Genomic DNA, 14,378 nt, shown 5'->3' on the forward strand with positions numbered 1-14,378 from the left:
CACACCACAGTTAAGAAACCAGTTTCCATGCATGTCAATGAAGACAGACAGAGGCTCTTCCAGAGGCCGGTTCAGATTCCCTCTTCTTCTGAACTGTCCTCTTACATTAGACAACGTGAATAGCTGCCAAACTCTCAAAGAGGGGATTCCTGAGAACTAAACTTTATCACAAAATAAAAGGATTCCAATGAATGATTATCAATTTCTACTTTTGGCTGCCTCAGCTGTGGGCCCAATAAGTGGACTCGACGTCTTTTCTAGAAACTATAGGAAAATCTTTTTTCAGACTGAACCATAAGACTAAGGAATTAATACAAACTAGGAGGAAATGCTATGCTATATAATATATTTATGCATCCCTCTGAAGAGTAAAGGCAGACCCAGCTAAGATAGAGACCTGCATGGTAAAACAAAGACAAGGAGTTCATTTAAACACATCTATAAATATAAACTTGGAATAACTTAATTAAACAGAAGAACTTTACCACATGGTGCCACCTTTTTTTTTTTAAACACAATGCCTCATAACTGGTATTAGCAAAAGCTTTACAAAAAACAACAATGACAGGCTAATAAACAAAAAGGCAATTTTCCAGTGTATGTGTGATTCAAAAAAGGAGGTTACTCTGTGTTTCAAATGAAGAAAAAGAGGCAGGAGCAGCAATGGAAATGAGCAATAAGGGGCTGCGCAGAACTGACCCAGATCAAAGCAGTAAATTGACTCTGTGACAGAACTGAGATGTCCCAAAGTGGTATTGTAGTGAGCACTGGAGAGTTTTGAAATACAGAAAAGTAACTGACTGGCTGGATTTGAAAACACAGAGATAGCTAATGGAAGTAACCCATGTATGGCACCTGGGCAGCTTTCTAGCACATGACAGGCCTCTATTTTGGGTGCCACATCATTTTAAAGAAAGAGTTCTACAGAAAAACATAAAAGAATAAAGTGCAATAGCTAAACTTGTAAGTAACAGAGGCAATTAGAAAAAAAAACACTCAAACCCAACATAAATTCTTAATTTCAGACAGAAATTCACCTGAACATCAGTTAGGATTTTTGTTTGCTCACTGTTAATAAGGTGGTGAAAACCATTTTTTCTCCAATTCTATGTTCTTGGAGCTATAGACTGAAGTGTTTTATTATCAGTGGTCCCAAGTAACTGAAAACACATCTGTATAATGAGACCAGTATTCTTTTCTAAATTTTTCCTAAGTAATTTACTGGAAATAGAACTTTTGAACTGGTTCTGGTATATTTTCCACAAGGTTATGATGCACGCAATCTAATACAATCCATTTTGCTAATTTTTGTGATATCACATGAAACTGCTGAGGAGAGATCAGTTGTTACAGAATAAACAGAACAAAAGCTTCAGAGAGTCTGTTTTCTTGTTTTAACTGTAAGTCTCAGACTATGCCTAACTTTCAAGAAAAAAAGCTGAAAGGAGTGTACATGACTGGAAAATAAACAGAAAACTACCTAAACAGAACTTCTGGAATAACATACCCTGATGCCTTCCCTTCTCAAAGGCTCTTTCTCCTTCTATGTCCTAATTTTTTCCCTAATATTTCCTATATTTCCAGGTGAAAGCTGGGGTTTCCTCTTCTCAGTCCTGCCTAAATACCCATCTTGTGTGTAAGGAGGAAAGTGACTTCAGTTTGGCTGGAAGATGTGCTTCTGTTAGAAGACACTATATTACACACTCCAGACTGCTTTAAAAATTGTGTGCGTGCAATAACACTGCTATTTAACTTAAGATTTGAGAAAAGTATATTCTGGATTTTTAACACTAAAAATCTTATTCGACATTGTTTTCTAGTCAAATCTGGCCGTGACACCTTACAGACGGACTAAAGCAGTAGTCTCGCTACAGATTTCACTCATCTGTTATTCTGGTTTGATGGCTGTACATGGGCAATATCCCAGGCTACCACAAAACTGTTAGGTCTCTTTCTAGGCTGCATCATAGATACCTCACTCATTCTTGACTCATTACTCACTAACACGCTCCATCAACTTCTTGTGTTGGATTAAAACAGATTTTTCAACATACACCTCACAGCTGGAATGCTGCAACAGTTTGCAACAAACTTCAGAGACCACAGGGATTTAATTTGGTTATGCCCTGAAAACTTTGAAATCTTACCTAGTATTATCCACCTCCTTGTGATGTCTCTTCCTCCTCCCTGTTTCATAACTCCAGGTCACAACAGACCCATATTTCTTTCCTTTTCTGCTCAATTTCCACAATCTCATTGCAATTCTGCCTGATGGTTACTGTATGGCTACTCTTGTAGAGCTTCCTTCAATTCCCACTGCAAGCTCAGATTTCTAAATTCTGATTCCTTTGATACTGATCCTCTGTGGGACTTTTGGCAATAACAGTTCTTCTGCCAGTTTCTTAATTTTTAAAAGGAATCTAAAAATAACCGTTTACCACAAAAAATCATTTGTTTGCTTCTCAGAGGATGAATAGTGCTTTGGGTGAAATACAACCCCAGCATGGAAGGGAAGCAGAAATGCTAGACACCACTTAATTCCTACATTAACCCTTTCATTATTCATTTATAATTTGTCATACCTCATTTATCATCTTTGAGATGTTCAAATAGATGTTTTCTTCACGTATGTTCTAGCACTTCAACAGACCAACCACACTCCTGAAAAGATCATGGTACAGACAACACAAAATGCATTGTCTAAAACCAAAAAATATATAGATAATGCTGGATCATATTTATATATATTAGTAAAATCTAATTAAATGCATATATAGAAAAATATGTATATTTACTGATGGATTTAAGTTGAATCCTGGTATCTGATGGATTCAGTTGATCCTGAATACTGATGGAATTAAGTTGAAGTAAAAAGCTGAAAGTATACCGTGGAAAAATTGGGAGGACTGTGGCTGATAAGGGATCGAAGAGTTTATGGAAGGAAACAAGCAGCTATGTGCCCCTACACAGGGGGTAACAGATTAGGGTAACCCCTAAGAGAAGTTTTGCCTCTTTCTATCCCTTGCAAAGATGCATTTTAATTTCTTTTTTTAAACCAAACCCAAGCTAACAGAGACTTTTCCAGCTGAGAACAGAAAAGAAAGTGTGGGTTTGTGAAGTCCAAACTCAGGTGGATTCCACTGCTTAAAAATAAGCAGCAGCCAACTAGAAAATCTCTGTTCCAAGATTTTTCTTGACTTACTGTGCTATTGTTGTAAATTTCCAACCAGACGAATTTTACCAAACTTACCTCCACCTACGGATCAGAAACCATGGTGATGGGTTGCTCATCTTTTAATGTTATTTCGACCCTTCTTTAACTGTAAAGAATTCCATCTGCCTTTGAAAACATTATTTAGCAAGTATGATTTTAGTGCATGTCTTCTATTCACTATCCTCACAGTCCCTAGTATCTTTTGGCTGTATTATGGAAACCTGTTAGTATCTAAATTTGCTTTCTATAATCATTACCTTGCCCGCATCCTTGCTCTATTTTCAGACCACATTGCTTTTACTCCACCATGAATTATATTCTCAGTTTTATTTAGCATCTTCTTTCCTGTGCTCCCCAACAAAGGGAAATTTTTTGTTACTTGTATGCAGAATACCCAATATCGGCATTTTCTTAATTCTCTTCAAAACCAAAAACCACTCATCTCCAACGTACTACTTTCTGCTCCATTACTTCTTTTATTTTTGCTGTTGTTGTTATTGTTTTGCTCTAACGGAGTTGTTTCGGATGTCCTGGTGCATTTTGTCTCTGACCTGTATTCGCCTGTCACTTCAAGAGTTTCTTGGAAGAGACAGGCTGTAAGTTTGTCTTGTACAGTGTTGAGGCAAATAGTCAATGCTTAATGACTGACAAACCTGTTTGCTCGGAAGGAAGCAGACAGTTGTTTTTCGTCATGTCACAAGACACATTCTGCCCTGCAAACTCCCCAGCTCACATCAAAGGAGGAGAGACTCTGAACGTTACCTTTTACAGCTTTGACAAGAAATTGCCTTTCTGCCTACAAAACTTCGATTGCATTTGATGCATTTGTCAGTGTCCAGTATCCATCATCTTTTTAAGGAAGATCCATCCTATAGTCTTCCTCAGCACTAGCTACCATTACAAGACTTGCAGTTTGCCACTTTTTATCAAGAGTTTGTTATTTGCCTGTTCTCCAAGCTATTCCTAGTATGTAACTGAATGCACTGGCAACACACAGGCTCCACGTACTAATCTTTTGTATGTGTAAAAGGATTTGTTTAGCATTAGACACAGATTCGCAGCATCAGAATGCTTCTGTTTCTTTTAGTGGTAAGAAAAGCTTAAAGTAAAATTCAGACAAAATTACCACAATGCTGAAAGCCCAATTTATCTTCAACTATCATATTATGTAAGTACAGAGTCTTCCCATAGGCACGTATTTAGCCATTTAGGAAGCTCCCATCTTGAAGCTGAAATGACTTATGGCTTGTTTGGGTTTTTTTGTTTTGTTTTTGTTTTATTTTCATCTACTTTACAATTTGCTAATAGGCACTCCCTTTCAGTTAAGCTTTACTGAAGTGGAGCCCCTGACAGTGGGGCTTTCCCATGAAATCTTCAGCGGAACGTTTTGGATGCTTTCAGAGAAAATGGGCCTAGGGACAGAGAAAAAACAAAGTGCAGAGAATTTTCTCCTGGACCAAGAGCTCTGAGAGAGTTGTTTCACCCCATTTCAGAAAAGCACTTCTAGTATGGGGTGATACAGCACTACCACCAAAAGATGCAACTGCAAAGGGAGTCATTATAAGGATTGAAGAGATTTCTGTTCTCAACATTAAAATACTATCCACTAAAGAAGCTCTTGCCTTATGAATCACAACCTGCCAGATATTAAATGTCATGATGAAGGAAGTTTAAATATTCTGATAGACAACAGAGTCTTTACAAGCTTAATCTCCAGAAGCTTGTGCATTATTTCTTCCTGAAGTGATGAAAAACTGTGTGTTGTGTGTTGGAGAGTGGGGGGCACAAGAGGGAAGTACAAGAAGGGTGGAAAAGATGGAGGGAGTGGGAAGATAGACTGGAAAAGCACATCATTCTACACATTTGTCTACTGACACATTTGTCTAATGACTCCACTTCGTTCAAACTTTCCTTGTAAACCACATCTTCAAGACCTCTGACCATTGTGACTGTTTCCTGCCTCCTGCTTGTAGCACACTGCCCAAAGTGGGATATGTCGCTCCAGATTACCAACATGCTCACACTAAGCAGGGAGGGTCTGTCAACAGCAATTGTACTCACTGTGCAGACAGGCATTTCAACTGAACTACTGACAGAGAAACTCCTGCCTTCTTCCTAAATGGCTAAAGCTCATCTCTCAGAGACAAAAAACCATCCCTTTAACCATCTGAACTTGGAAGCCAATATGAACAAGAGACAATAGCTCAAAATAAAAAGCTTCCTTAGTTGCATCAGAAAAAAACTGTAAATAAAAAATATTCAGAGCACATGAACTCTCCAGCATCCCCAGTAGAGTGGTGCTGGTTGAATCAGCACTGATCAGAGATAATCTCGATTCTGAAGCATTTGAGTGGTAAAGTATACAGACATGGTTATCAAAACAGGTAAGGAGGGGATATTCAGTGCTAGTGCCACAACTGACAACTTTGCACAAAACCAGGAGGCACAGTGCCTGCATCTGACTGGCATAGGGTGGATATTCCCTCATAAGAAATTCTAAAGCAATGGTATAATCAATCTGAATGACAGCCATATTAAAGAGTTGCATCTTTAAGCCTTCCTTAAACAATGCTGAAACATTTCAACAGGATAATATTAGAAAACAGCAAAATGTCAGGGGGTTTCAGCTTGGGTCACTTAAATTAAGGACTGATGTTGGGAGGAGGCAAGTTACTACAGTCACACAGATGGACAGTAAGGTATGGGGCCTGGATGGAGACTGATCTCTGTTTTCCCAAGGCCTCTGTCTCGCTGCTAGGCAGACTGCGGTAGGCACGCTGCTTTGGCTCTAGGCTTGAGTGCTGCACAGCTTTCCTAAACACCAGGGGAAAACTAAAGGAGATGAAAGCTCGGAGCAATAACTTACTACATGGCTATATGCAAGCTCCCTCTCAGCATAATGACCAGCATGCAGGGCTAAGCTAGTACAAGATACACTTACAATGGTGTAACACATACTGATCTCAGTGGAGTTAATTACATGAGTAAATGAGACTTATCCACAGCTAAGGCTTCTGAGCTAGATTTTCTATACATTTCTGCCATCTACTTCATTCTCTGTAAGCAAAGACAAAAAACCTCAAAGCTTAAACTGATAATCTGTTAATGTTTCACACTGTATGAAAAACCACAAACACAAAATATAAAGTGCAAAATACTTAATCTGTTTGTCACCTGATACAGTCAGGAGGAAATACTTTAGACAATTTTCTTTCAGAAAAGGTTGGTTCATTAAAAACAAAGTTGTTTGCAGGCAAGAATATGTTTTGATTCATCTTCCATTTATAAAAGCAGAGAAACTTTTAAAATTGCTGAAATATTCCCTTTAGATATTTTCAAGATGAAGAAGTTCTGGTTTAGAGTTAAAAAATTACTTTTTTCTCCCAAGTATAATTTATAATACAGATGGGTAGAAAAACACATCAAAAACCAAGAAATAGTTCAAAAATACTGATATTAAGTATTTAAGTTGATCTGATCCATCTTCTCCCTGACTTGGTTTGTAAAATAATTTGGCATTTTATCTTTTTATTCCAATTTCACAGGGGAAATTTCTGAAATTTCAAAAATTTTCAACGCGCATGGTAACCATTTCGGTTTCATCTTCCCATTCTGTGAAGTCATTTCATGGAAAATTTTGAAGAATAATTTTTTTTTAAATAATTGAGTGTATCTTTTCTCTTCCCTGTATTTGTTTCATCATTAGGCATACTTTTATTAAAACAAAGTCTTAATATTAAAGAGTACTGTTGTTTCTGTGGGTTACTCTTCCTAAAGCCTTACTCCACTATGTATATAACTATAGACACTTTTCTTATAGCAACTAACTGTCATGTAACAAACAGAAGATTTCGACTTCAGATGAAGATTAAGTTTCTGGAAAACAGAAGAAACGTTGGAGATGCTCACGATTTATGAAAAAGCATTAAAATCAACAACTCAGAGCACAAGGCAAAAAAATATGTTCTAAACAGAGATAAAACAATATAAAGCAGGTGTTTTCCAACTTCTTTTAGGTGAAATTAGGGTGCATTACATTTCTTGAATTCTAACTGGAATACTACAAACAAAAAGATTTAGGTGTTCAGAGAAGGTTGTCCTTGCAAAATTGGCACTAAATAGACAACGACAGTATCCTATATACGTAACAGTTTATAGCATTTCTCCACTCACTCCAGTCATTGCAGTCATGATCATCAACTTATGTGCCTCTTACATAATTATAACCAGTATCTGGCAAAATACACACCACAAAAGACAGCTTAAGCTGTTTTAAGTACACTGGACAGGCTTGTTGCGCTTGAGGAAAGACTTGAGGGTCGTCTTCTCTATAGATCAAGGTAACATTTCTGCCTTCCAGATATGCTGCCTTCTTCGTGCCCATTACCAAAGGAATGACTTTTCAGCATCTCCCCCAATGAGGTCAGCATTTTACTTTTCAGTTAATAAGAATACTATTAAACAAAAAGTATGCAAAATTCTTCAGTTGCCAAGGATGTAAAAAACCCAATATTTAAGGAGCCAATTTCTTTAGTAAGCTTTTATTTTGTCTTACCCACCCGAGCTACTACTAAAATCGATCCATTTCACAAAAAAAGGTTAATGTACAAAACTGCCAGCTAGGCTGTGGGTCTTGCAGGGGCTGGTCTCCGACATGAATAGCCAATTCAGGGGAGTGAACACTAACTAGGTAGTGTTCATTTGCACATTTTCACATTTGACTGTGTGTATTTTTGCAGACATTTCTAAGTTTGATGTTGCATGGCATTTTGCCAGAAAAAAAAGCCAGGCGTGGGGGGGTTTATAACAGTTGTGTGCTAAAATTCTACCTTCTGGGCAAACAGTGATTTAAATATCATATAATATTAAATGTACATGCATGTGTTAGTAAACACATACTTGTAAAACAGGCTCTGAGCATTTATGATATACCCAGTGATTATAATGCAAAAAAATGGTCTGCTGTACTTGCAAGCAATATTGCTGAAATCCCCATTTTCACCACACAATTGTTTATATCCTACTTATTGGTTATCTGTTTCATGGTAACCCCAAGATCCCCCCCAGGCAAGGAGCGGACACTGTGTGCTGGGCCATAGACAAACACTGAAGGAAAACAATGTCCCAGAGAAGTGAAAGTGGTCATGCCAAAACACTGTACTTCCCAGCACTGTGACTTTATTGAGTTAGTGTGTTACTACAAAAAACAGAATATGCAGGACAAGTTACTCTCTTTGGCAACAAGTTTGCGCGATGGATCCCTCACTGAATCTGTCAATGTCATTAAAATAACTTCTAATTTTTCATACAGAAAAATCAATATAAAATGCAAGTACTGACTTTGTTGTCAGTAAGATGTTGTTTTATACTAAAAAAGATTTGAGCTGAGCAGCTCTTTTTCTGACTAACTCAACCTCTGCTGAAGTATTCTAATAGCTATGCACTTCAAAAGAGGGTTTAAGTTCTGCTGAGTCAAGAAAAAGAAATTTAAATGGAAAAGCAACTTAGATCTGGAAAGGTCTACCTAGGAGGAACCATCTAGAAAAAAATGAATTTATTCAATGTTACTATTTCCCAAAAATAAAATGTTAAGGGATTAGATTCTCCCTTGACAAGAAATGCTACATTAGTCATATCTGAAGAAATAAGAAAATTCATCCAGAGGTCAGGGAATATTACACATAATATCTAACAAATCTTCTCTTATTATCTAGCAGCCTGGTCAAGAGTCAAAGGTCCTCAGGCTAACATGTCCTAGCCTCCATTTTTCATCATTCGCTCAAAGGCACAGGTATCAGTAACTGGTTTGAAGAAAAGCATCGTACGAATATGGCAGGCACAGCATTCTCCTCCTGTGTCTGCACCTAACAGCAGCAGTGGCTAAAACTTCTAGAGTTGCAAAACTTCCTTTTGTAACAGGGATTTTATTTTAATAACAAGATTTCTGGGGGAAATACTAGTTCTAAGGAAATCAAATGGATATTAGGACCAAGATCTTGTCCTAAAAATATATATTTAGCTAAATCAAAAGATCTGCAATAGCCTCTCACCAATATTTAAAGCCTATCATCTTTTTTGAATTTTGTTCTGATCTAATTTATTCTAAATAGTTCAACCACGGATGCATTATATATGCCTACAAGTACAGAGCTTCTTCTGTTTTGTGTTTTTAGACAAAGGTCATTTTGCAGCATGTTGTATTTTTCTTAATCTTTTCCGACTATTTACATATGTAGGGACATAAAGTAGTCAAAATTAGAAAAAGAATAAGCATCGTATGTGTCTGGACTTAACAATTTGGATAAAGGAATTGAAATCTAATGCTTCAGGGTGGTATTTATTTGAATGCACAGCAAAAAAAAAAATTACTGTACCTACCTGGTGATAAAAAAAATCACAGGCAAGGAATTATCTCTCATATGTTCATGAAATAAACGTTAATTTTTGTGCAAATAGATTTTGCGTATTTGCTGTTGGTCAAATATGGACCACTTACAGAAAATCCTAAGAACACAATGCAAACATACTGTCTGTTGTTTAAACACACCTCAGTTTTACTGTGGGGGTGTTGATGCTTCCACGCTTTTTTATTATCTGAAAACCCATCAGCAATTCATAATGATGAATGCAATGTAGTTCAGTTTGTATTTGCAAAATTCACTTTTAAAAGCCGCAGATATATGCCAGCACATCTGGAAACCACTTTTAATTACACTTTCCTCAAGTGGGAGAGCAGTAGCTTGTACCCATAGTGAAGCTTTTATATCTGACCACACAAATACCAGCAACCACCTGTGCTTTACACTGATTTTCATTATAGAGTATATCACATTACTACCCTATTATTCCAGAATGACATTTGAAGCTGTTGTGTGACTAAGCTGCAGCAAGTGTGGTCTTGAAAAGGTCTCTACTCTACAAAAATGTAATAAACTTGATTGCAGTTAGGGTACTTACCACTGAGGATATCACAATAAGCATGCTCCTAAAGTTGGCTTCTCTTGTTCTGAAAGTCATAAAAGATATACATTAACAATCATGATTACTGCTCTGGGAATTGGAATTGAGTGAACTAATGTATACCCCCAAATGAGATACCTTGTAAGTACTTGGAGTTCCTTTCTAATACATTTTTTTCTTTCCTACTGTTAATAAACGAGTACTATGGTCAAATGCTTTATTCTGCATCTTCAGTCATATTCTGAGATTACAAAAAGCAATTACAACTGTGATCTGTCAGCATAACGGTATTTCATTTCTGTCATAAATATTTTCATAGTTTGCAAACATTGTGAGTTATATGATTAAGCTGGGTTTTCTAAACATAACCTCCTCCTTGCCCCCCCCGCCAAAAAACTCAATTTAACAGTTTTTTTACATCACTGTTGCTCATTTCTGACAAAAAAATGAAGTTTCAGATTTGTGTGGTGTCTTTTTCTTCTTTATAACACTCTTTCAATGTTTTGGAAGCATATAATTTTGATAGGCAGAATTTTGTATACCACAGGGGAAGGGAAAGGCTTAGTATTTGTAAGGCTCTCCCCCTTGGAAGACCCGGTGTCCCCAAGGGTAGACTTTTCAAAATAGACACCAGTATGTGTAACTTTGTCAAGTGTAAGTGCCTAGTTTTACAGACTATATTTTAGCATAATCTGTTATGCTGACCTGCACACCCGGCAGGTAACTAAGAAATCCAAATATCACATCAGCCTAATTTACTCTGCTTATCAGTTATTATGCCTGAAAGAAAAACTTCCACGATGTTATATATCTAAAAAACCACATTCACCTGCCTAGTATTTTCCGTCTTTAATTCAGGACTGAAATTTTGCGGCAACACATGAAGCCACAGAGAATCCCTCATGGGACAGAAGCCTTTCCCAGCGCGCTGCCCACGTAACGCCGCTGCGTGCTGCCAAGGTCTCTGGGACTGCAGCTGAAAGAAGCCTGTCCCACTTCGAGAAAGACTCGCAGGAGAGCTGATCCCTGGATCCTGAGACAGCCGCTACGCTCCCTCTCTAAAAGGCAGAAGGACGACGGGCCCGTACAGCCGCAAGGACGCTGGCTGCTCTCCTGCCCTCCCACCGCTCCCCCCTCCACCACTCTGCACAGCGGCACCAGGGCAGAGCTCCTGGCACAGGACCCCCAGGTGTCTCTGTCTCCCACCACGCAGAAGAGCTGGTTCTGCTGAATGCAAGATTCTCCAGGTCCACAGAGAGGGAACAACCAGATTTGTTTTAATGCACCTTTTTCTGCTATTTCTGAGCCTTCCATGTGACACCCAGCAGGCATTTAAAGGTTCACCCAACATGTATTAAAAATAACATATGGGGGTGTTCACTGGGTCATATACATAACTTTTTGCAAAAGCATTCATAATATTTTAAGAAATTGAATATGTTAACAGGCCATAACCCCACTGCTGTAAAAGTATAATCCGATTTCACATCATGAATAAATTTATTATCCATGCAAAGAAGACGCAATATTCTTCCCCCTATTCCATAATCTGTGGTAACAATTTTAGATTGCTAAAAAAAAAAATTCCATTTCTGTGAACTGCTTAAACCTAAAAGAAAAAAGGATCACGGTCTACTTGGAAATACAGGCACACTCTAAATATAATTTGTTAAAGGTTTTCCAACTAAATACAGCGCAAACAAAGACTGAAGCACTCTGCTGTTCTCTACAAAAGATAAAAATAAGCTCTTTTTTATTTGAATATGAAGGTATCCTGAAATCAACCTCACTGAAAGAAAATAATGTGTAATTATCAAGATAATAGATGTAGAATATAAATTCATTTCATCTTGGACTTATGCTATTGAATACAGCCTTTAAGTAGGGATGCACTAGCACACAGGTAGCTGCACTTACTGAACTGTTTGAAATGGTGATACTAATATAGAATCAAGGTCGGCCATGAAAGTAATTTTTAGAAGGGGAGAAAGACAAGGGAGAAGACCGCAAACTGGCAAAATAAGCACTTAGACACTAGCATCTTTACAATGCGAGGACACACGTTCATGCTTTTTACTCAGTACACCTTCCTCTCTGAGAAGTGCCAGCGAAGATAACGAAGCCGCTTTAGGAAGATGGCAATACCGGTAATGTTAGTACCATCAGGAACGAAGGGAGAAGAAACAGCTTCCAGCATTGCGGAGCAGCTGGCCTGGCAAGCACGGGACCCAAAGAGCCACAACGTCAGTGCAACTCTCTCTGATGATTACAACAGGCTCTAGACCAGGCCCTTGCCCTTATACATCTGTAACTATCCCGCTCATAACGCTGTCATCATGAGCTTAAGGATGTGACTGGGAAGGAGAGCAGAAATGTCTTTGAAGTCATGAAACATATCTGAGATCCTGGATATTTGCCATTTTAAAACACTGAGCTGAATGCACTCCACCTTAGCAGCAGGTTAACTGTCTGGAAGCGCAGTGAAGAGCAAACAAGAAAAAAATATATATATGTGGCTGCATCCTCCCCACCTAATTCCCTCTCCTTTAAGGTATTTTGGGTGCATCTGAGCAGTACTCACGTAACTAATCAGTCAGGCGGCCGGCGCCACACAGGAGCCCACACAGTGGTTCACTCCCGTCGGGACCCACCACAATCAGCTCCAGGACCAAGGGCTAGTGGTTGCGGCTGCCCACATGTGCCCAAGGGAAAGCCTCCAGGCTTAGATGCCAGGTATCCGGGCAACTGGGGTGTACAGGAGGTAAAACAGGCTCCTGGGAACAGGGTATTCCTGACAGAAAGTCACAACCATATTCCCCAGAGCAGGGTTGATCTCATGCCCATTTTCTCCTATACAGAACTGCCTGAAAATACTAAAAAGTCTTTGCAATTCTACTGGTCCTGCCTAGGAAGTTTGACTGGCAGGACAATGAATCATTGTTCTCAATTAAAAACATTATCTGGGCACAGTAATTATTTAAAAGCCAATCGGAATATGATTTTGTGATTATAACAACAATTTGTCAATTGAAACAACTGTTTTCAACTCTTAAGGTTTGGTAGAGAAAGAACAGAGAGGAAGTAATAACAAAAGCTACTATGACTACGTGGAGCCTTTATGCAACCAGTGCAATTTTACTTACACTCTTAAATCACTGTAGGATAATCATAAAACAAAATCATAATTATAAGGAAAAGCCACATACAATAAGGTGTTATAGGGAACTTCATTAGCACATGATATTACTGCGTACTGCAAGCAGTCTGCTTGTTACATTCTCCCTTTCATAGGAATACAGAGCAATCATGGCTATTCTAAGACAGAAAAATGTGAAGCCGAACAAAAAAGAAATGGAGAGAATTTGTGTTAAATTGGATTTTCTTGTCTCTTTCTGTAGTTTTTATCACCAAGATGACAAAACATTATCATTAGCAGTTTATACCGAAAATTAATATTTGCCCATCATTTTCTATTTTCTCTAAACCACAAAGGTTGGAGTCTGCTATGTACTCCCCTTATCTTACTCTGTTACTTTAGAATCTAAGAGTGCACTGTGTACATTAATCTTTCATGGCAGAGTTCACTGAAGTTCTGCCAAAATTCAATAATTATGTTCCATCCAATGCAGCAATTTATTTATCTCATTGCTGGAATTTAGAACATATAGAACAAAGTGCCCAGTTTATATGAATGAAATGCCTGTTAAAAAAAAAAACAACACACAGTTCTGTCTCATTTCTAAAGTTTTAAAACTTGCAGTAAGGTCTATCAAGGAAAAAATGCAATTTTTACAAGCCCTCATGTTATCTTGATAAACTGAAAGTGTTCTATAACATGTTTAATTAAACTTTTTCATATAAGTGAAAATATTTTATAAATGTTTGCAATTTTTATTCAAATGTATAACAATATGTACATTTATACTGCCTTACTAAAACATGCAATAGTCTAATAGTCATTAGAAATGCCAACTGCAAAGCAAAACGTCATAATTTGAATGGAGAATAAATTGGTTTACTGCACTGAAATGGGTAACTGGGAGTTCAACAGTTCCATGGAGTAAAATCTAAGATACAAAATTACAGCTAAGTTAAGCTTTATAAGTGTTCTCTTTCATGATGTGCCCACAAACAGATTGAAAAGTTAAAGCCCTACAAGTAGGAAGATTAGAGGCACATTATTTCTGAGGGCTGTTAAAAATAA

Source organism: Apteryx mantelli, chromosome 1 (assembly GCF_036417845.1).
Source record: "Apteryx mantelli isolate bAptMan1 chromosome 1, bAptMan1.hap1, whole genome shotgun sequence".
NCBI classification, from domain to species: domain Eukaryota; kingdom Metazoa; phylum Chordata; class Aves; order Apterygiformes; family Apterygidae; genus Apteryx; species Apteryx mantelli.